The following is a 25,047-nucleotide window of genomic DNA, read 5'->3' as shown; positions in this document are numbered from 1 at the left end:
CGAAGATTGAGGCGATTTAAAACCTCCCACCTCCAGCAAATGTGAAGTCTGTCAAGAGCTTCTTAGGACATGTTGGCTTTTATCGACGTCTTGTGAAAGACTTTTCAAAGATTGCACGACCATTAAGTGCGTTGTTGGAGGTAGAAAGAGTGTTTGACTTTGATGACCAATGCCTCAACGCATTCAAGGTACTGAAGAACGCATTAATAACTGCACTTGTGTTGATCACACCGTACTGGACATAACCCTTTGAACTAATGTGTGATGCAAGCGGTTATGCGATGAGGGTGGTGTTGGCACAAAAGATGAAAACAATGCTACACCCCATTGCATATGCGAGTAAAACCTTGAACCCTGCTCAAAAAAATTACACTACCACAAAAAAAGAATTGCTTGCGGTGATATTTACGTTGGAAAAATTCAGAGCTTACCTGCTGGGATCCAAAGTGAGCGTTCACACTGACCACTCGACAATAAAATATTTGATGACAAAGAAAGATGCAAAGTTGAGATTGATTCAATGGGTTCTCCTCCTCCAAGAATTCAACATGGAAATCATTGATCGCAAGGGGATGAAGAACCAGGTTGCGGACCATTTGTCAAAATTAGAAAATCCAGAAGTTGACCGCAATCAGTCAGAGGTGAACGCAACTTTCCCAGATGAGCAGCTATTTAAAATTGAAGAATTACCATGGTATGCGGATGTGGTCAATTTTCTGGTTTGCGAACAATTTCCTGAAGACTATATAGCCCACCAAAAGAGGCGGCTCAGACATGAATGCAAATAATATTATTGGGATGAGCCAAATATCTATAAAAGGGGATCCGACCATATTTTGCGCTTATGCGTATCAGATGCTGCTCACCAGCACATACTATCACAGTGCCATGACTCGCCATATGGAGGACACTTTGGAGGCCAACGCACAACAGCAAAGGTGTTGCAAATTGGTTATTTTTGGCCGACTTTATTCAAGGACGCAAGAGACTATGCAATGAAATGCGATCGGTGCCAATGCACGGGAAACATTTCATGGAAGCATGCGATGCGTATGAACATGATCTTAGAATTGGAATTATTCGACATCTAGGGCATAGACTTCATGGGACCATTTCCACCATCAAATTGTCACAAATACATTCTATTGGCCGTCGACTACATTTCCAAATGGGTAGAAGTGGTATCGTGCATCATAAGTGATCTGGTGGTAGTCTCCAAGTTCTTGAAGAAAAATATTTTCACTTGTTTTGGCATTCCATGTGCCATAATAAGTGATGAAGGCTCTCACTTTGTTAATCACATCATCAACAATTTGCTGCTCAAATATAATATCTTCCATAAAGTGGCCATCGCATACCATCCATAAATAAATGGTTAAGCTGAAATGTCTAACAGGAAAATCATGTTGATATTAGAGAAGGTGGTAAAACCTTCACGAAAAGATTGGGCAATGAAGTTGGACGATGCCTTGTGGGCATACAGGACTGCTTATAAGACACCTATAGGCATGTTCCCATATGTGCTGGTGTTCGGAAAGGTATGTCATTTACCGCTTGAGCTGGAGCATAAAGCAATGTGGGCAGTGAAAAAGCTTAATTTCGACTTAAAGGCCACAGGGGAAGCAAGGAAACTTTAGTTGGTCGAGCTTGATGAATGGTAAATTAAAGTCACGTTGGTCCAGACCCTTTATAATCAAAGAAGTATTCCCGCATGGTGCGGTCGAATTGACTAATGAAGAAGGGACTCTCGCATTCAAGGTCAATAAGCAAAGAGTCAAGCTATATTGTGGAGTTCATCGGGAAAATACCTCCGTAGACCTGAGAAATCCTGAATGAAGAAAATTCGAGCGGTCCCTGCATTGTTATGCATCAGAAACTCATCAGGGGCGCAATTTTTTTCGAGAATCCTTTTTCCTATCGTTGATTCATGAACTCACACTACCCTTCTTTTATATCTGTTATCATTTATTTATCTTTCTTTATTCCTTGTTGCATAAAAAAAAGAACGATTGAGGGGGAGCTGCACGATAACCAAAAGACGCGACGAGTTTATTCAGCCACCGCAATCGAATAAATAGGCTTGCCACAAAGAAGGATGCGATCACAAATAATGCGGGCGATAGAGAAAATTTGGGGGTTGTATCTTTCCTTGACTTTGTCTATTCCAAATTTTGCACTCTCGCATCTCATTTTAACTTTAATAATTTTATCATCGCATCTTCTTTAGTCGGCGCAATCATTAAACATTGATTAATTTAGTAAGTCATCGCGTTGTTTTTTTTGCCAATTATGATTTCAATGATGAAACACATACCTCTATTTTTCATCACGTGCACTAGAGTCAACTTAATTTTAGGACAGTCAATTCATGAAATATTTCTAGAAAGTAGTAGTATACTAGCTTTCTTTCAAAAAGGACTTTTACGAGAACTCCTAAGAGCATCACATGATTTTTTTCAATCTTTCAGCAATGAGGACATTGCTGCGTTTAAATTTGGGGGTGCGGTATTTATTTTCAGCCTTGCTATTTTAGGCATTCAAAAAAAAAATCATCATAACATAGCAATCAGATCCTACTCATAGTTGGATGTCTGCATGACACCCGTGGGGGCAAGCCAAAATGAAGGTAGGAATCGTGATCAACGCATAAATAAAATGATCGTAACTCCGCTGCCAAATGGGCCTAAGTTTAGACTGAGAAAGAGCGCCTTGCCCATAGTTAGATGCTCACATGACACCCGTGCGGGCAAGCCAAAACGAAGGCTAGGCACTTGGATCAGCGCAAGGTCACAGAAAAAAAATACATATTTAAACTCCGCAAGGATAAAAATAATTTGAAAACACCCAAGTTGAAAAAGTTTTTATGAAATAAATCACTCGATGCCCTGGAAACAAATAAAGTCTTTTTGTAAGTTAAACTTGTGGTCCCTAAATTTTAGAAATATTTTAAAAAAAGACCTGAATAAGAATTAAGGATATTTTGGTACATAAGATTTGAATAAGGCACCTCGAGAAATCTAGGAAAGAAGAAGGCGACAGACAACTAGAGAAAATCTTTAGTTTATGCTTGAGGACAAGCATTGTTTTAAATTTGAGGGTGTGATAACGGGCAGAAATGCACGTTATTACAATGCAAAGATATAAAAAGATGTAAGATTGCGACGGTAAAAATATATAAAATTAGTTCAGAACATTGTGATCGCATGCGTCCATCGCATTAAAGCAGCTAATTTATGTATTTTGTGCAGGAAAATGCGTTGGCGCAAGGCAGGATTGTGATCCAAGGAATTCAGTGTCCGAGCGCATTAAAAGATTGCGACCGCAAGGCTATGTGATCGTATGCGTTCTCGAAGATTTGCCCAAGAAGGTGGCCGCATAGAGACGACACATCAAGGTGGAAGCTTAATAAATCACGATGGGACATAAAGCTGATGACGGTTGAATCCGAATTAAGTTGACAAGCCGTTAACAACACACTGTAGCAAGTACACTCAACTTTTTGGTGACAATTAATCAGCGCATCAGATAGAGAATTAATGACATCCCATCAGTGCAATCATTTGAGAGAAAAGCTCTTCAACCTGAAGCTCTATAAATACCGAAGGCCACCTTCGTTAAAGGGGTTCCGCTATTCAGAATTTAGAGTTCCCTTCTTCACCATATACTTAGATAGCCGTAGTCTATAATTTTATATATTTAGAAGGCAGAGGCGAGTGAAGAGAGAAGACGCCGAAGGATTGTCTTGGTTAACTCGGAAGAGTGCCGGGAAGCGTTGAGAACAGAGAGAGAGCCGACTCTTGCGGAAGCAAGAACATTCTTTTGGGCAGAGTAGAGAAAACTCAGTGTAAAAGCCTTGGGAAGAAAGACATTGCTACCAGGCTCTCTATCCTTACTTTTCATTGTCATTATGTATTATGAACTTATTTATAAAATGGAATTTGCATCTCTACATCTGTTCACTCTCTTTACATTACGCATGAGTAACTAAACTGTCGAATTGGTTGAAAAGCACTTAGTTAGCATAACCTGAGATCTTCACTTTATGCGATCATCTTGTATTATGTATGCGTCATTCGTCCTTTAGAGATGCTTGGGAGGGTGGTTTAAGGATAGAATCTAGGCTTAGAAAAGTCAGATTAAAATCTAGGCTCAGGAGAGTCAGATTAGAACCGCATAATCAAGAGATAGAAACTTAGGAATAAGTTATGTTTTCTATTAATGCATCGCATGCACCCTAGAGATAGGATGTGATGGTATGCGGTCACCTTATATCTATGTGCATCATTCATCATCGCATAGGCAAGAAATAGAGACTTAGGAATAAGTCCTATAGACATCATCGCATACATCGCATATGTCCTAAAACTAGGAGCTATAGTATTTGCATTGGAAGATGAATTTTTGTTGCATGTGTGTAGCATGATCGCATAGCGTGAAGTAATCTCAGAAAGCGCTAGCTAAATACCTTCTCAACCCGTTCCCCCGTATACTCATTTTAACTTTCGTTGTTATTAACTCTTCTCTCAATTCCACTGCATAGAATTTACACATTAAACAACATACCAACCCACACATTGTTTTATTTGTCACCACAAAGAAATCTGAAATCACTGTCGCATACTGTATTCATAGTCCCTGTGTTCGACCCTGGGCTTACCAGGCAACCTAGTAGAATTTATACTTGGATTTTTCTAGGAAAACTTGCATGCACAATGCATACACCACCATCGCATTATACACCATTATTTCATCACATTAACAACGCATCAGTTGTGGCTCCCCACAAATTGGGCATGTTGTCTTGTACTTTGTTGTGCAACTAGCAAGATTTCCATAAATAGGAAAGTCATTGATCGTCCACATAAGAACAGCTCTCAAATTGAAGTTCGATTTGCTTACTACGTCATAAACTTCCACTCAATTCAATAACAATTTCAGGTCATCAATTAATGGTTGCAAATAAATGTCAATATCATTGCCAAGCTATTTAGGACCAGGAATCAATAGTGTTAGCATTATATTTTTCTTTCGACATGCATAACCAAGGAGGTAGGTTGTATATCACAAGCATAACTGGCCATCAACTATACCTACTATTAAAGTTAGAAAATGGGTTGGAAGCATCATTTGCAAGACCAAATTTTAAGTTCCACGGATCATTTGAAAAGTCTGGCCACTTTGCATCAATTGAGTTCTATGAAGTGCAATCGACTAGATGACGCATCTTTCCATCATTACTTTTATGGTTCATATGCCACGTCAGTAATTCGACTACATCATGTATTTGGAACATTCGTTTCAATTTTGGAATCAATGGAAAATATCTCAACACTTTTGTTGGAACACCCCGTTTCATCCGTTTGGTACGCTTATCCACCTTCCATCGAGAATGCCCATAGATTGAAACACTCTCTAAATCTTTATTCTCTTTCGTAAACAAGCAACAATCATTTGTACAAGCATGGATCTTTGAACTAAACTATATTAATCTATGATTAATTCCATATCAATTTGACATTCTCTTACTTGTTCAAATGAACCCAATCTTTTTCAAATATTCTTCTTCAAATTATTACTGCAAGAATACCAAACGTAATTGTTGGATGAGGATACACAATCGTAGATGAAAAAGTCAAACAAAGGTATGTGTTATTAAACTAAAATTTATGCATTTTTGTAGCTTACCAACTCAATCCAAAGTTAAATCCAGAATACTAGCATAAGAAGATACACATAAACAAAGTAATAACCATCAAACATATATCAAGAGTTAGGACAATGAGATATTAGCTATTTTTCTCATATTAATTAAATAATGCTCAAAAAACAAATAAACCAAACAAGTAATTATAAAAATGCTTATAGAAGATGCTCTGGTAATGAAAGAAAATTAGAATAAACCTTCAATTGGTCTTCCTTTGTCAACGAAAGAACAATCGCTGGAAGAGATAAAATCAATGGAAAGAAACTCTACGGCAAGAAAAGAGAATTGGAATGAGAAATCCAAGCCATGATGGTATGTGAAACATTATATTTTATAATGCAAAGAAGACAGTATATATCAAATGGCGAAACAAGAAACCCAACCCTATTGTAAAAAGTCAATTTGGCTATTTCTTTTTATTGAATTTCATGAGAGACTTTTACTACAGAAAAGAAATAAGCCTTCAATAAAAGTAATAAAGTTATAGAAATTACAAGATAAATATTCCCTTTCTACATTGAAACAAATATTCAAATGTGTGCCACTTAAAAAGATAGACAAAAAAGAATAGCTAAAATGAATTTTACCTTGGAGTAAACTAATAGGTCTTTATAGTCCTAGCATTTCCTGAAAACTCTAGAAGGCAACCAAATCCTCAAGTCTAACCATCCAAAGGTTACACCAAATGTTTTCCCAATAGTGCAATCGACCCTTAGAGCAACAATATGATTCAAGAATAGCAAAAATTACTAAAAAGAATATTCCATAAAAAAACTCCAAGTCCTAAGTTCATGATAAAAGATTATTATCATCATAATATTGAAATCTACTGACCAACCAAGTCCAACCGTCACTATCACTGACAATAAAGCCAAGGAGTCTATTTGGTTGAACAAGTCTTTCGCATCACCAGGAATTCTAATGCCAAGGAAGAATTTTGCCAGACCAAAAATTGTATCCCCAGTAAGCTACAGATGAAAACCAAATTGATATATAAAGTTTATGTCTTCATGCACAATTAAGCTTCCAGAAGTAACACCAGCAAATGCTATCAACCCTCAAACGACTAAAGATGTGGTTGCAAGAGGCCCATGATTTTTGTATGCATCAACAACTTTTTCCTCGAAATATAACGTTCCATCATCTGCAAGACAAAGACTTCATCAAATTATCTATATGGAGTAGTTAGTCAAGAACAAAAAAAGGTGCAGATATTAAGAATAAAATGAGAAGTTTCCAATTTGGATAATAATCTTTCTCCAAATATGCATCGAGACAGGAAAGAAAATGTTATTAGGTTCTACAACAATTGAAACTTGAGGGAAACATACTAGACATAATTGTCATTTTCCTTTCCATAAAGACCAATTCTTACCAATATTAATTCTTACACTAAATTTTAAAATTAGCAGAGATTTCAAATGCTCAAATGTTTTGTGAGACCTATGGGAGAGGAATGTGAATAAAATCTTTAAAGGGCTCATGAGAACTTCGAGTAATGTGTGTTCACTTGTAAGGTTATACATTTTTCTTTGGCATTGATGTCGACAGACAAGCAAATTCATGCAAGAAGTGAGAACATCATTTGGTTAAATCCAACAAAAGTACCTCGTTAGACAAGCAAATTCTTGCAATCACAATGTTATAATTAGATGCTATAGAAAGACATATTTGTTGTAGTGTGGACAACATGATCTCTTACCATGCTTCACATTGGGGGAACATTTATAGACCAACCACCATATGCTATCACTTCTTTAAGGAATCTTGAAACTTTAAATTGTGAGAAAGGCTATCATCTAGAAATATTTGGCACTCTTTTACTGCTTTTTGTGGGAATGATGTTCTTCCTCTAAAAGTTTTGAATCTAAGTGATTGCAATCTTGAGGATGAAGATATTCCTGATGATTTTAATTTTCTGTCCTTATTGGAAATTCTTGATCTCAGCAAGAATTCTTTTGTAAGGCTCAAAAATAGTCTCACTCAACTTATTCACATAAAAGTACTGTACTTGGATGACTGCATTCACCTTCAACCACAACCAAAGCTTCCTACCAGTTTACAATGTGTGGGAGTACAACAGATCCAACACCATATCTCACAAAATGTTCAAGGTAAATATATAATGTTCTTTTTATTTGGTTAAAAATTAAAATTTTATTTTGGTCCTGACACGTTAGAGTCTGTTTAATTTTTCAATAAATCTTAAATTTAGTTCTTTGAAATTAATTTTTACCGAAATTTATTAAATACTGATAATAACTATAGTGTAAATGTTAATAGATAATTTTTTGTTTTGAAAAATCAATAATTAACTAGCAATAGAGATGAAATTAGAATTTATTAAATGCACAATACTAATCAAAATAGGATACTAGAGAGACGAATTGAACAAATTCCAAAGTATAAGAACCAAAATGGTATCTTTACTTTATTATTATTATTTTGGTCAGTAAACTTTGTCTTGAAACTTAAAAGTATAAGATCGGAAAGAAAAAACGATCATATTTTCAATTTTTGTTCCATTTTATTTTCAGGTTCAAGCAAATCAGCATTTTCGCCTTCAAATCCTCTGATTGTCATAGAAGTGGAAAATGTTTCTGATGTTGAAAAAGAAGAGAATAGGTGAATCACATTATGGATAGATACACATAGATTACTTTTTTCCTTAACTTCTACATATTCCAATAATTAGAACTAACATTGACACACTTTAATTTAAGGATGTAGCCTTGAAGGAGTAGATAATATTAATGTCAACATGGGGAAACAAATATCTCAGTCAAGTACTCATTTTAAGTTTAAAGTTTCTGGCAAAACTTTGGTTGGAATGAAGGAGCAATTGGAGGACGTACGTGCACTTGTATACATAAAAGAACCAAACGAAGTACGATTATAAGTTCTATAAGCACAAGCCCTGCACATCTGAAATAAATAAAAGGAGACTACCCTCAAATGGTACAACATTCGTAATTGATAATAATCTTCTTTTGGTTTTGGATAGAGCAGATATAGACCAAATACTATCAAGAAAAGTTCAAAGGACCAACAAACAAACAAATATTTAGAGACATGACCCTTGCCAAGATCATCAAGGTCACCATATGACAAATAAATAGGAGAAACTCAAAATTTCAAGTGAAACCCTTGCTAGACAAGGAAAATTTTCCATTTTAGCGTCACTTTTTTTTTTTTTTTTTTTTTTTTTAAACTTTTCAGCCCAATGGGCCTTAATGAATGACCTCAATGTTATACTTAGATGCTATAGAAAGTCATATTTGTTATAGTGACACCTTAATGCATGCACACCAAAATATACATGTACAGACACCTATAAATTCATACACAACAAAAATTATTAGTAATGGTGCCGGCTGCATATATTTGAAATATATTTAAATATATATCGTATATGAATAACCTGCTGTTCATTTTCTTCCACATCTTCAGGCAATTACGACTTTAATAGGAACAAATTCTTCTCCAATGTTCCCAAACAGACTTCTATTTAATTGATCTACAGTAGGGACCCATCGTTCTAGTTTATGTTCTTGTTGGATACCTATTGGTTCATCCTACAAATATACAATATACTATTTAATATACAAGGGATGAAAGCATTTAAATATGTACCTGAATGACAAAGTAATTCTAATTTTGATTATTGGCAAACTACAAAGGTACCTATATATCATCTACTATTATAGGTACCCTCTCATTGGATGGAATTTGTCTACTTGAAGAATTAACAAGTCATTTGCTCCTTCGCCTATCACTACATTGTACAGAAAGCTTTAGACGAATCATATCTTAGTTTATTTCTGAAACATTCATACAACATATAACATATGCAGATTAGTTATGTGCTACATGTTTCCAGTAGACATGATCCATTATTAATATTAGCAACAAAACAATATAGACAATGCAGAACTATCGTCAATATGTGAGCCATATAAACAACGTATAAAATATAATGTAGTATATATTGAACTGTACTGATTAATCATGCAAATATTCATTAAACATACTATATTGAACTGTACTATATATACCATCATTAGCATACTATATGAATACACTAAACGTAAGAGTTTTCTCCAAATTTTCTCTGAAGATTTTGATCTCAACAGTCCTATTTTCTGTAACATATTACAAAAATTCATGTAACAGTCTATAGTCTATAAATACATAGTTGTTTGCATTTACTACAGGCACTTAAAAATTTAAAAGAAATATGTACAAAGAGAAGTTCTCATCTTCTTGTAGCTCTTGTTAATCGAAACCACTCCTTTCCATGAATGTAGGCATTTCAAGCCGAACCACGTACATCACTGTGTTCATCTTCTTCTTATTCTCATTTGTGAACTGCATGCTTCATAATCTTTGATTTTCACGTACAAAAATCTTGTCAAAAGAATGAATGGTTAGAGGGAGTTGAGAGAGTTTCAAAATTCGTGTAGAGAGAGAGAAATTACCTTTTACCAAAATTAATTTCCCATATGATTTTCACTCCTTCACATAAAAAAAGAGAAAGTGGTTTTCACCACGTGTTTTACATTCAGCTCAAATTCGTGGCATTTTCTCAACCTTTCATTTTACCTACCCTCATCTTTCATGGATTAGATTTCATCAGCTTAGTTTTAGGCCTGCAATTTAACATCATCCCAACAAAATTGGTATCAAAACATAAAAACTAGTTTTTTGTTCTTGGAGAATCAAGCATCAAGATTCAGTGAAGTCATAGCAGTAGAAAGATTTAAAGTAAAGAAGTTCGATGGAAAGAGTGATTTTGGCCTGTAGAAAGCCAAAATCAGAGCCATTCTTGGCCAACAGAAGGCTCACAAGGCCCATCTTGATCCATCTACCCTACCAAACACAGTCACAGCTCAAGAGAAGGAAGATTGGGAGCTGGTACCCTATGGTACCTTGGTTCTAAATCTAAGTGACAATGTCTTGAGGCAAGTCCTTGATCAAGAGACAACCTACAGGATTTGGACTAAGTTGGAAGGTTTGTATGCAACTAAGAATCTTCCAAATAAGATGTACCTAAGGGAGAGTTCTTTACTTTCAAAATGGACTCATCAAGATCACTTTCTGACAACCTTGATGAACTTAAGAAAATTATTGTTGAGTTTACGAACCTTGAGGAGAAAATTGGTGATGAAAATGAGGTCTATGTGCTTCTAAACTCTCAATCAGACTCCTACAGAGAAATTAAAAATGCTTTAAAATACGGAATTGATACTATAACCACTGTTGCAATCATCACAACCTTAAGAACAAGAGAACTTGAATTACAATCAGTGAAGAAGGAACAACCTAGTGGTAAAGGGTTATTTATGAAAGGAAATTTCAAGCCAAATCACTCAAAGGGAGGAAAATAGTAACATACAGATGAGAATAAGCCTAAATAGAAAATCAAGTGCAAATACTACAAAAAGAAATGCTACCTGATCAAAGGTTATTTTATTTTAAAGAGAAAGAATCAGGAAAAAGAGAGAGAGGTCAAAGGAAAATAGCCTGAAGCCTCTATTGTAGAAGGCTTCTATATTTACTCCGATGCACTAGCCTCAACGCAAGACAAAACCAATCATGTAAACTAGGGTTGGCAAAAAAAACCCGATGAGGTGGGTCCCTGCGGGGACCCGCCCCGTTCGGGCCGGGGATGGGGTCAAATTGGGGAATTTATTCGGGGCCTCATCCGAGGACGGGGCGGGGATGAGGACAGTATCCCCGACCCCGACCCCGACCCCGATTAATCCCCGACCCCAAATTTATATATATATTTTTATCCCTTCCCCAATCCCTTCTCGCTCTCTGCAATCTGCAACAAAAGGCCCCTCTCGCTCTCGCTCATTCCTCCCTTTCGCTCCCGCTCTCGCTCATCCTCCCCTCTCGCTCTCGCTCATCCTTCCCTCTCGCTCTCGCTCATCCTCCCCTTTCGCTCTCTGCATTCCTCCCCTCTCGCTCTCACTCATCCCTCCCCTCTCGCTCATATGATCCCTATGAGACCTTGGTTTAATACCTACAAAGAAATTGATGGAGAAATGGTCTACATGGGCAACAATCAAGCTTGTAAAATTTAAGAGATTGGTTCAGTGTCTTTAAAATTTAAAGATGGGACTGTGAAACTCCTTAGAAATATAATACATGTACCACTTCTCAAGAGAAATTTAATCTCTTTGGGAATGCTAGATGCAGTGGGGTGTGAATACAAGGAAAGGGAGGACTGTTGAAGTTCTTAAAGATTCTAAGGTGGTTCTGGTTGGAGAAAAGGTCAATGACCTATTTATGGTCAGAGGAGTTGAAATGATGACAGGGGCCTAGGCAGTGACCACTAATGAATTGAAAAAGGCTGACACTTGGCATAAGAGATTGTCTCATATCAGTGCTAAGGGGCTGGAAATTCTGTCCAAATAGGGTATTCTACCTAAGGGAATTACAGACCAACTCATTTTTTGTGAACATTGTGTATTGGGAAAAGCTATCAGATACAACTTTACTGAGGCACAACATTCAACCAAAGCCATCATTGACCACATTCACTTAGATTTTTGGGGACTAGCCCCAACACCAAGCCTAAGTGGCTCTAGGTATTTACTTTCCTTTATTGATGACTTCTCAAGGAAAAGTTAGGTTTTCTTTCTTAAATCTAAAGATCAAATTCTTTATAAATTTAAAGAATAGAAACTCATGATTGAGAAGCAAACCTCAAAGGAAATTAAAAACAATGATTTGGAATTTTGTCGTGATGAGTTCAATAAGTTTTGTAAAGAGATGGAAATCACAAGGCACAAGACCGTTAGATTTACACCTCAACAAAATAGGATGGCAGAGAGGCTAAACAGAACCATCATGGAAAAGGTAAGATGCTTACCGTCTGATGATATACTTAGTGAGAAATATTGGGCTGAAGATACTGCCTATACAATTTATATCCTAAACAGATGCCTACATACATCCCTAGACTACCTAGCACCTAAAGAAAAATGGTTCAAGCATCCACATAACCTAGAAAATCTAAGGGTATTTGGATGTATTGGATACATATATCAAAACCAGGGAAAAATTAAGTCTAGGGCTATAAAGTGTACGTTTGTGGGGTTTACAGATGGTGTGAAGGATTTCAAGATGTAGAATCCAATTGAGAAGAGATTTATTATCAGTAGAGATGTCACATTTAGAGAAAAAAAAATGTTTATGCAAAGGGAGAATGTTACTGTTGAAATCCTTAAGAGTCCTACCAATAGAATTGAGGTGGACAATCCCAAAGATACATCCACAACTATAAATCCTCTAAGTGATCCAGAAGAAGAAGAAGAAACAACAGGTGAGCAAGTTGAAAGTGTTGAAGCTCAACCTAATTTGAGTCAATACTCATTAGCTAGGGACAGACAGAGAAGGGTGATTGTTCTTCCAGCTACGCATACTGAAACAAATTATATGAATCTAGTTTTGAATGTTACAACGGCTTCAAATGACCAAGAACCAGATACCTTTGAAGAGGTAGTGAGCTACCTTAATGCAAGGAACTGGATTGAAGCTATGTGTGAGGAAATGCAATCACTAAATTTGAATAACACTTAGACCCTAGCTCCTCTTCCTAAGGGATGCAAACCAATAGCATCCAAATGGATCTTTAAACAAAAGGAGAGAACTACTACAGAACAAAAGCCTAGGTATAAGACAAGGCTAGTGGTTAAGGGGTTTACACCGAAAGAAGGCAATGATTACTCTAAGATCTTCTCCACAGTTGCAAAACGTACCTCTATCAAAACTAGATCAACTAGATGTGAAGACTACCTTCTTACATGGACATCTAGATGAGACAACTTACGTGGTGCAGCCTAAGGGTTTTGAGGAAAAGGCGAAAAAGGACCTATACTGTGTTCTAAAAAAGTCTATCTATGGACTTAAATAGCCCCCTAGATGCTGGTATAGAAGGTTTAATAACTACATAAAGAGCATTGATTTTTAGAAGATACCTATGTGAATTCAACCATCTATAAGAAGGTATATCTACTTCTCTATGTGGATGATATGTTGCTAACACGGAGTTCTAAAGGTGAACTAACTCATGTCAAGAATCTCCTAAAGAGAGAATTTGACATGAAGGATATGGGTCAGTCTAAGAAGATCCTAGGGATTGAAATTAAAAGAAACAGAGTTTCAGTCAGGCTAACTACTGTGATAAAATAATCAGAAGATTCAACCTATCTCATGTTAAACTAATATCTATTCCTATTGCACATCATTTGAAATTATCTTCAGTTAATTCTCCTATAGAAACAGACATAGAACATTTAACTCATATACAATCAGTTCCTTACGGTCAAGTAGTGGGCAATTTAATGTATTTGATGATCTTTACAAGGCCTGATCTAACCTACTGTGCTAGTTTAGTAAGTGGCAAAAGGCATTAGGAGGCTATTAAATGGATACTTAGGTATCTCATTTGGTTTAAAAATGCAGTGCTGACTTATCAGAACACACAAGAATCAGAACTAGAGTTGTAAGGTTATGTTGACTCTGACTTTGCAGGGGATTTAGACAAAAGAAGATTTTTATCAGGCTACCTATTCCTATATGGTCCTAATTTCTAAGTTGGAAGGAAAATTTATAATCAATCACAGTTCTATCAACTACAGAGGCAGAATATATGGCATTGGCAGAAGCTAGAGGCATTGTGATTAAAGAGCTTGATGGCAGACTTTGGTATATCACAACCAGTAGTTAAAATCTATTATGACAACCACATCCATCTTTCCAAAAACCCACAATATCACTCTAGGAAAAAACATATAGACATTAAATACCATTTTATAAGAGATAGAGCAAGAAGAAATAGAAGTGTTGAAAGTTCATACCTCTGAAAATGTTGTTGACATGCTTACAAAAGCATGTTACAAAGCTCAAGCTATCTAAGTGTCTCGAGCTGATTGGCTTCCAGTTACCTGAAAAAGGTTAGACAATATCAGATTTGGAAGGAAGAGAGCTACATGCATTGAGATCAAGGTGGAGCTTTATGAAGATTTTGATCTCAACGGTCCTATTTTCTTTAACATATTACAAAAATTCGTGTAACAGTCCATAGTCTATAAATACATAGATGTTTGCATTTACTACAGACACTTAAAAATTTAAAAGAAATATGTACAAAGAGAAGTTCTTATTGTCTTGTAGCTCTTGTTAATCGAAACCACTCCTTCCCCATGGATGTAGGAATTTCAAGCAGCATCACATACATCACTGTGTTCATCTTCATCTTCTTATTCTCATTTGTGAACTGCATGCTTCATAATCTTTGATTTTCACCTGCAAAAATCTTGTCAAAAGAACGAATGGTTAGAGAGAGTTGAGAGAGTTTCAGAATTCGTGTAAAAAGAGAGAGAAATTACCTTTTACCAAAATTAATTTCCCATATGATCTTCACTCCTTCACATTAGAAAAGAGAAAGTGGTTTTCAATTCAGCTCAAAATCGTGGTCTTTCCTCAATCTTTCATTTCACCTACCCTCATCTTTCGTGGACCAGACTTCATCAGCTTAGTTTTGGGCCTGCAATTTAACATCAGGCCAACATTTTCAGTTAAAAAATCAACTGACACTGATTAAAATTATAGACTTTAAATTAGTCATGTAGCCACCTTTATATACTATAAAGCAGCATATATGCAACCTATACGTAATCTATCAGATCAAATGAATACAAATGGGTGATTTTTATGTTGAAATCGAAATTGGATGAGTTCAATATCCATTCTTTGAGGATAGAAGTTACATTTTGAAAACAAACTATCAAATCTGGAAACATAAGTTTAAGGAAAACATAAGTTTAAAGAAAACATCTTAAAAAAATTTGTTCATACAACAGTATATACCATTTACAATACCATTTACAACATATTAACACCAATCATAATAAATGTATAACGGTTCAACAAAAATATACCAATGACACATTTATAATTTTCACTAAACATTATACATGCATGTCACAATCGGTGATGTTCTTGTTCAAATCATTAAAATCCCATTCAAAAGTTAAAGAAAGAAAGAAAGAAAAAAGGCCAACATATATGTTATTACAAGCAGTAAAAAACAAAATTAGTTACACAAGCTGTCTATAAATACATTTGTAATCTACTTGTACATTCAAGAGAGAAAAAATAGATTGAGAGATAGATAGCTACAGAAAACAGAAACTCATCTTATAATACACTTTGTAGCTCCCTGATAAGCAATTATCAGCTTCTACCGTGGATGTAGGCTTCCTTTGACCGAACCATGTAAATTATTGGTGTTCCTTCCTCTTCCCTTCATCTTCTTTACTTTCTTGATCGCAGACTTCAGCTCTTCATCGTTTAGAAGAAATTTCGGCAACATTTTCCCTCTGCTTTTCTTTTTCTATCGGTTTCGTCTGCAAGAAAGAAAATTAGGATTAGTTACTAAAGTTCTTTAATTTCTCTGAGTGCTTAAAGTAGATCAGGGCCATTAACGTGTAGGATGAAGATTATTCTTCACGAGGATTGTGCTTTTAGCACATAGTTTTTTGTTTCCGCTCAAATCAACCAGTGATATTGCTTTTGTTTCGGGCCAGTGTTTCTATTTGGAAAGCCCAAATAGTTTTTCAGTCCGTTTTAGTTTTCAAGCCCATCAATTGCAACAATATATGTATTGGAACTTCCTACCATGAACACTAACGATATATACTCGACTTTGCTCGACATTACTTTGGTCCAAAAACTAAGTTAAGCTTATAGGAATCGAGATGAACCCATTGCTCAGAGTCTCACATCAACATCCGCAACAATAACAAAACTATTTAAACTCTAAAGTAAAATTAAGCAAACCCTTTGTAATATCAAATTTGCTAATACTTGTAAATATGTAAACATAGCTCCAAAATTTTGAAGTAAATAATTAGTAATGGTACGATAACAAGTATTATTGTAATGTGTGATTGTAACTAATTCAAGGATAGTTTGTGTAATTTTTCGTAAAGTATATGCTAACACTAGTTGATTGGTGATAACAAATGTTTAGTTATGTGAACTTCTAAAGCATAAATACTAATACCTTCAAATCATTTTAATTTAGCTTAAGGAAGAATTAGAATTGAACTACCTTATAATCAATACTAAAATATAAAATAATTTATTGAAAAATTCTTATAAATAGAAAAATCTAAAAAAATATTTATACTTTATAGTAAAAAGTTTCAAAAGTTGTATTTAAAAAGACCCATGGATATGATTTTAATTTTAGAGGAAGTTGTGAAAGACAAATATGATATCTAGGGCTAAAATTTGTGCTTGGAAGATTATTCATGATATTATCCTTAACCAGGCCAATAGTCCAATATTAAGAAGAAATCATGATAGAAGCAAAGCGCTCAAAGAGATTTTTTTTTTCTTTTGGTTATGCATTTGGCTATTTTTACAAAGAAAAAGGTGAGCTATTTTTCAAAATCACTACTCCTATTTGGCTATCTATTTGTTTACCCTAGATATTATCATTCCTAATACTAAAACTAACATATAAGACTTAAGAATAAAAGGAAATATTTCAAATTCCATTTTAAGACATCTAAATTTACACATATATTTCATTTTCGTATTTTCGATCTTACACTATTTGTTTCTATATTTCACACAAAATTAGTTTAGAACACAAGCCCTTATATTTTTCTTTTTTATAAATGTAAGAACAAGTTAAAATAAACTTAAATGGATTTTTACGTAAAAATTTGTTGGTCCCTAAGTTTTAGGTATAGCTTTCGATTGGACTTTAGGTTTCAAAATGTTACCCTTTAATCTTTAAATTTTAGGTTTGATTTCAATTTAATCATTAAGTTTCAAAATATTACAATTTTATTCTTAAAATTTGAATTTTGTTTTAATTTGATACAATGGATTCTAAGTTTTACACTTTTAACCTCGATTTCTCAATAAATACTCACTTTAGTTTTAATGTCGAGGTCTATTAATTAATTTAAAATAGTTATTTAGTGAAATTTTAAAATCAATTTTAATAGTAATGGAAAAAGTAGTGAAACTTAATTGATTATAATTCTTTTAATATTTTAAAATTAACTAACAAACATTTAATACTAAAGATTGAAGTGAATATGTATTTTGAAACCTCGATACCGAATTGAACAAAAATCCAACTCAAACCTCAATGATAAAATTGTAATATCTAATGCCTAAATTGAAATCAAACTCAAAATTTGAGAAATAAAAGTGTAACATTTTAAAATTTATGGATCAAATAGAAACTAGATTCAAAACATAAGGACCAAAAAGTATTTTTTTTTCCCATAATTATAGGTAGAAAATTTGAAGAACATTTTTAAATATAGAAAAATAAAACAAAATATTTACAAAATATAGTAAAATTTTAAAACTATTAATGATAGACATTGCTAGACTTCTATCAGTGTCTATCAGTGATAATGATCAATTTATAAAAGAAGTCTATCAGTGTCTATCATTGATAGTTTTAAAATTTTGTTATATCTTGTAAATATTTTCAACAATTTTACCATTTCAAATCATTTTTCAAATTTGAAAGTAGGTATTAAGAATAAAACTAAAACTTTAATGAGATAGGTAAACAAAGAAAATATCATAAAGGTAAAAGATTTAATTCTCAGTTTGCCGTCATAAAACCTACCCCACCAAACAGCTTTGCCATGGCTTTAAATGTAGGTGATGAATCTTCAATAATGCATTAAATGCATACCTTTTAGTTTCTCAACAAAAGTAGATATTCTTTCTCCCCATCACTTTGGCTTTCCTTTTCCTTTTTTCTTTTTCCTTTTCAAACTTTGACTCATTTCAATGTGAAATATCTTTGGCCAAAGTCCTTAGTCAGTTTATGTGCAGTCCATGTTTTTTGTTGGGTCAATTTTGCTTTGGAATTATCTTTCCCATGCACTTTCTTTCAAGAAAATAGGTACCGTTTTTTCTTAATTGAATGATCTAATGGAAAATGTTTATACGTCCTTAAATACATAAAAAACAACTCAACAACCAAAATCTACTCCTCCTCGAAAAGAAGGCATAAAACAAAAGATGGAAAGATATGTTTTTAGATTCCTAGATGACCTCGAAGAAAATGTCAAAGTAACTAAATTATGACCGGCATTGTTTTCCTTGTTGGAAAAAACCTCTTACCGCTTATCGCAAGTATAAACTAAAAAATAATTGATAAATTAAAAGAAAACAATAAAACTAGTAAACACAAGAATTTACGTAGAAAACTCTAAATTCGAAGATTAACTACAACCCACATAAAAAAAAAACCACTATATAAAAAATTATTATGATCACACAGAATTCTATCTCTGATCCCAATAACATTCTTTCAAAGCTTTTGTACCACTCACATTTTTTTCTCAACACTCAAACTAGAAAATACATAAAAAGAAATCAAACTAGAATTAGTACATTAAATTTAAAGTATCTCTAACTTAAACAATTTAAAATGAAAGCCACATGCTCTGTTGTCCCAGATGACTATGATCTTTACGTTCACAATCACAAATTACTCAGATTTAGTAGTCAGGTACATTCAAGAGTTAGGGGAGGCTGTATGCTTGAGGCTTGAAACTCTTCTGTCGTTTACCTTATGGTAGCTCAATCGTGTAGATGAAGCTCCAAGAACTAAACGATAGTTCAATTGTATAAACGATCGGACGAAACGCTAGACGATCGTGTAGACGACAGTTGACTAGAGTTAAACGATCGTATAGACAACAGTTGAAGAGCTAGATGATTGATTGGACGTGGAGCTAAACGATCGAGTACACGATGCGATAGGAACTACACGATCGTGTAAACGATACTTTAGTAAATGCTAAAAGATTGTAGAGTTAGAAAGAAAGAACATAGGAGTTTAAGTGGTTCGACCAAAGGCTTACGTCCACTGTGCAAATTGGGAAGGTCTCTTTTATTACTTCTTCTTCAAAGTTATTGCAGAACGAATGTCTTACTCTCTCTCGTTTTATTTTCTATATCATTCTCACATTCATTTTTCTTTATATATACAGGCGCAATGGTCAACGATAAAGCTTTGGTGGTTACAACACATAACAGAAAGAAGTCGACAACGATTCAATTGCCTGCAACGATGTTTTTCTTGTTTTTGATTCTTTCTATAACAATCTCCACCATTGTAATCATCCAGAGTACCTTTCCCTCTTTGCTTGATGAGTTGAATTGAGCTAACCTTTTTCAGGTAACTCGAACCCCAGAAGATCCAAGCATCGATCAAGCTTGTTTAATGGAACTGTTTTGGTTAGCATATCAACTGCATTGTCTGAGGTATGAATCTTCACTACCACAACTTCCCCTTTCTCAATCTCATGTCTGATGAAATGATATTTAATATCAATGTGCTTGGTTCTGCTGTAAAACTGTTGGTTTTTAGATATGTAGATTGAGCTTTGGTTATCACGATATATTCTAACCTTTATTTATGTTATGCTGAAATCGTTTAGTAAACCTTTTAGCCACAAACCTTCCTTCACAGCCTCAGACAGTGCAATGAACTCAGCCTCTGTTGTGGAAAGGGCCACAACAGGCTACAAACTAGCTTTCTAGTTTATCAAATTGTTCCCCCATAGGAAAATATAGCCTGATAAGAACGCCTTCTGTCCAAATCCTCTGCATAATCTGCATCTACATAACTATACACTTCATCATTGGATGGCTCATTTTGTCTATATAAGGCCCTTACATCCTTTAATAAACATAAATACCTCAGTATCCACTTGATTGCTTCCCAATGTCGTTTACCAGGGTTTGCCATGTATCTACTGACTATACTTGTTGCATAGGACAGATCTAGTCTGGTAGAAGTCATAAGGTACATCAAAGATCTCATTGCTTGGGAATAGGGAATAGCCTTCATATAGTTTTACTTTTTAGACTATTTGAAGCTGAAAGCTTGAAATTAGGTGTAAGAGAAGTGCCAACTAGTTTAGCACTCTCCATTTTGAACCTTTGCAATATTTTTGAACAATATTCTGACTAACTAACTTGCAATCTACCCTGTTTTCTGTCTCTCTCAATCTCAATGCCCAGAATCCTTATTGATTCCCCTAGGTCTTTCATATCAAACTCTTTCTTAAGAAGCATTTTAACTTGCCGCAACTCTTCTTTGGAACTCCCAGCCAGCAGCATGTCATCTACGTAAAGAAGTAGATAGACCGGTTCCTTGAAGCTACTAGAGTTTGTATAAACACACCAATCATATGAGCTTCTCTTGAACCCCATCTTGGATATCACTTCATCAAACCTCTCATACGAACATCTCGGTGACTGTTTGAGGCCATATATAGACTTATTCAACAAACATACCAAGGCTTTTTCTCCCCTTTTCACATAACCTTAAGGTTGCATCATGTAAATGATCTCATTCAACAACCCATGTAGAAAGGTTGTCTTTACATCCAATTGGTCTAATTTCAAGTCATTTTGCACAACTAAGAAAAGGAGTAGCCTAATAGATGTATGTTTAACCATTGGAGAAAAGACCTTAATGTAGTCAATACCTTCTTTTTGAGTGAATCCCTTAGCAACTAACCTTGCCTTGAACTTAGACTTTTGTACACCTGGAATCTCTTCTTTAAATTTGTAAATCCACTTATATGAGATAAGTTTGTACCCTTTTGGCAAAGGTACTATTCTTCAAGTGTCATTTTGTTGAGGGACTTCATTTCATCATTCATTGCCTCAATCCACTATGTAAAATCCAGACCCTAATTACTTCAAATAAGAGTAAGTAATGTGATGTCTTCTAATGAGCTAAATGAAGCCATGTCTTAGGAAGGGTAGAAGATGTAAGCTAGAAGAAATAGACTCTTGGGTAGCTAAGTGTAAAAGTAGGACAAAACTTGACTAGGCTAAGAAAGGTCATGTTTGATGGTGGAATACATAATAAGCATATGAATGAGACCATGTCATCTAATGAGGTATGGTGCTGAAGTAATATTGTGAGTGAAGTTAGCAAAAGAAAATTTGCTAAATCCTAGCCCTTCATCACCAATAGTGGGCCAGGTGGCACAAGGAGGGTTCATGTTGGATTTTGGGTGGAAGCAAGAAGGTCGAGTTCATTAGGTCGGTTTGGACACACTACTTAGGCTATTTGTGTAATTCCAGTGGCATTCGAAAGCTCCATGTGTCTATTTTCTGTGGCTGGGCTGCTGGAAGTAAAACTCACCAGAATAAGGCTGAAGAGGCAAAATAAAGACGAAGGGTTTGTTTCTCGGGTGAATCTAGGCCATCAGTGAAGAGTTGAAGCTCCAAGATGAATTACGAAGCGTTTTAAGCTAAAAATTTGAGAAATATTGTTAACTCAGTTATAAACAACTTTGTAGAATGAAACTTTTTAAGATGAGGCCTGGAAATCGAGTTATATAATTTTGAAGTTTGAACTGGAAATTGTGTAACAAGCAGGCAGCTGCTTGAATTGGGGCCAATGATGAAGTTTTGAATCTCTAGATTAAACGACAAGGAATTTTGAGCTAAAAGTTTAAGGTAATGTTGCCAATCAATTCTAAACATGTTTGTAGAAGGAAGTTTCTTAAAAAAAGGGATGGATTTTGAGTTATGAATTTTTGAAATTGTAACAGAGAAGTTGTGCATAAGCAGACAGCTGCTTGGGAAGAACAAGCAAATAGCCCATATAGAGAAAGAGGATCTCGCTAATGAAGGAAATCTCGTTAATTTTGTGATGAGGATCTCGCTCTAGAAGGGAATTTCGCTATAAATTGGGTTGAATCTTGCTGGTAAGGTTAGTATCACTAGGATGACAGTTTGCCAGGAAAAGCTTGATCTCGCTCATGAGGATCTCGTTGATCTCGCTCATGAGGAGGATCTCGCTCATGAGGAAGATCTCGCTAGTAAAGATGTCATTGTTGATGAAAGTTCCTTTATTAAATGAACTATTTGAGGTATTTTGCTAAGAATTCTGAGTAATTTAACCGGGAATTATGTCCTTTCAGGCCAAGAAGAGCTAAGAGAGGCGTATAACCTGTTAAGAGGCCAACGAACTGTGAGTGACTATGTGATGACTTACTGTTTTAATGATTTAGAAACTATGATTTCTTGAAGATAGTTTTCATGCTAAGTGTTTAAATGGATTGCCAAGCAACATATTTGTGAAACTGTTTCTCATGTTAAGTAAAGCATGTTTTCCATGGAATTGACATGATTTAGATATGTTATCTTGTCCAAATACTATCAGTATGTTTAAGTAACTCCATTTTTATGATGAACCAGTATGATAGATGAACTAGTATGATGATTTGAGCATTAAGCCTTAGTGTTCAACTAAATGTTTATGATGGATACTAAAGGACAATGAGAAGGTATCCTTTCAACTAAATGTTTATGACTAGTTATATGATGGATACTGAAGGACAATGAGAAGGTATCCTGTCAACTAAATGTTTATGACTAGTTATATGATGGATACTGAAGCACAATGAGAAGGTATTCTGTCAACTAAATGTTTATGACTAGTTATATGATAGATACTGAAGGACAATGAGAAGGTATCCTGTCAACTAAATGTTTATGACTAGTTATATGACGGATACTGAAGGACAATGAGAAGGTATCCTAAGGATACTGAAGGACAATGAGAAGGTATCCTAGTCAAGTACCTAAGGTATGACGGTACTCAGTTATAACCATATGCATGTAAGTAATACGACGTTAAGGGATTGAGCAAAAGGATTCTCCCCAACCAAGGTTGACATTGAGGGTTAGATCTAATAGTTCACTCTCAACTAAGGATAAGGGCAGTCATATCTTCTCCAAGGCTATATACCAGCAAAGGGAGGCTAAAGTATGGGTCTCTTGCCCAGTAACAGAAGTTGGGAGCTAGAGCGATGTATGCTCGTTCTCAACTAAAGAATAATTATGTTTAATGGTGGTTTAAAGGTTTTATGTACACGTTTTCTTGGTATACTTTAGTTTCAGTATTATGGTTTCAAGCTTCAAGTTTTGAGCATGAGATTTATATTTTTATTAAGTCACTCACTGGGCTTCGAGCTCACGTTTTCAAATGTTTTCTTTCAGTTCAAAAGACTATTCTGCTACTGCTCTGCCACTCAAAGAAACAGGTTGAAGGAAGCGTAATTAAAGACCTATGTTAGTTAGTACACATGTGTCTGTCTAGTGACTAGTATACTAGATGGGGTTCACTAAGTTGTAATATTCATGTATGAACAATATTGCGAAACCCTGTAATGTAAATATGTTAAGTTCCAAGTTAATATGTTGGTTTATTGACGATATGTATGTATTCAAGGTTTGAGTAAAGGTTAATAGGATCGTTGGTAACTGCTGCAGGCACCATTCTATCCAGGTGTAGAGGGTAGTTTGGGGTGGGATGTGGCACACTGTCTAGCATCGGGGTTGCTTGTTGTTTCTTCAAAGTTGGTAGGTTCATTGTTGCTCAAAGAAATAACAACACTTAATGCTACACTAGCAAAATCAGATTCTTGGTATCTAGCCGGTGGCACAATAGTTCTTATAGGTCTTGAAGGAATTCTTAGTCATGAGTACCTACGAGTGGAAGCGAATCTTTCCAATTCATTGTGACAGAATTACCACATATACATTCAAACATACTTTCATAATGCTAAAGGGATCGAGAAATCAGACCAGATGAAGATTTCTTCTTCACAGTGAGTTTGAAGCCCAATTGTCTACCTCGAACAGTCACCACTCGGACAGAAGGAAACAGAGAAGATAAAACCACTTAGAGCCCTCAGTATTCTTAGACTGAGAATCCAAAGTGTGGGCTTTGTTCGGATTTGGTAGAGGGAAGGAGGAATAACGATCGTACACAGCGATCAAGCAAGTGGGAGATACGGTCATCTATCGCATAGACAATATGCTTGATCATTTAGGTAAAGTATATGATCATGTAGTAAAAGTAAGCGGTCGTTTATATGATTGTGTAGAAAAAGGTAAACAATCGTCTAAACGATCGTGTAGGAAAAAGGGTGAACGATCGTCCAAACGATCGCGTAGGGAAAACTAATCTATCGTTTATACAATCGTTTAGTAAATACCAGGAGCTAAACGTGTTGGGTTTTATGTCCTAAAACTCGTGGTTTGTAAACATTAGAACTTATTCTGAGAATTCAATAAAGTTGTTGTTGAATTTATTGTTTTTTAGAAATCCAATAAACCTAAGTCCCTTGACTATTATATGAGTACTTGAACTTTATGTGAAGATATACAAGTGGATCAAGTTCGAGTAAATAGTCAAAATGATTTATAGTATGTGAATAAGATTGGGTACCTTATTCTAGTAA

General features: G+C 35.0%; 1 long non-coding RNA gene across 7 annotated transcripts; it reads right to left on the bottom strand.

Annotated features, from left to right (window-relative positions):
- Positions 1-9,264: 9,264 nt before the first annotated feature.
- LOC150034386 (uncharacterized) lies at positions 9,265-16,217 on the bottom strand. 7 transcript variants are annotated; one of them, XR_016531031.1, is made up of 6 exons: positions 15,106-16,211; positions 14,865-15,032; positions 14,575-14,661; positions 10,849-10,910; positions 10,183-10,353; positions 9,782-10,111 (listed from the first exon to the last, which is right to left on the bottom strand). It is a non-coding gene; the product is annotated as an uncharacterized LOC150034386 (long non-coding RNA). The 7 variants fall into 7 exon arrangements; XR_016531025.1 differs by lacking the exon at positions 10,849-10,910 and adding an exon at positions 9,265-9,279 and having other exon boundaries at positions 9,389-10,111; positions 14,575-15,032; positions 15,106-16,217; XR_016531028.1 differs by having other exon boundaries at positions 14,575-15,032; positions 15,106-16,209.
- Between the last annotated feature and the right edge of the window lie 8,830 nt (positions 16,218-25,047).

This window comes from Benincasa hispida, chromosome 8 (assembly GCF_027475165.1).
Source record: "Benincasa hispida cultivar pf3 chromosome 8, pf3_genome.v1.1, whole genome shotgun sequence".
Classification (NCBI taxonomy): Eukaryota; Viridiplantae; Streptophyta; class Magnoliopsida; order Cucurbitales; family Cucurbitaceae; genus Benincasa; species Benincasa hispida.
Note: the sequence above shows the minus strand (reverse complement) of the source record. Positions and strands in the feature narration are given on the sequence as shown.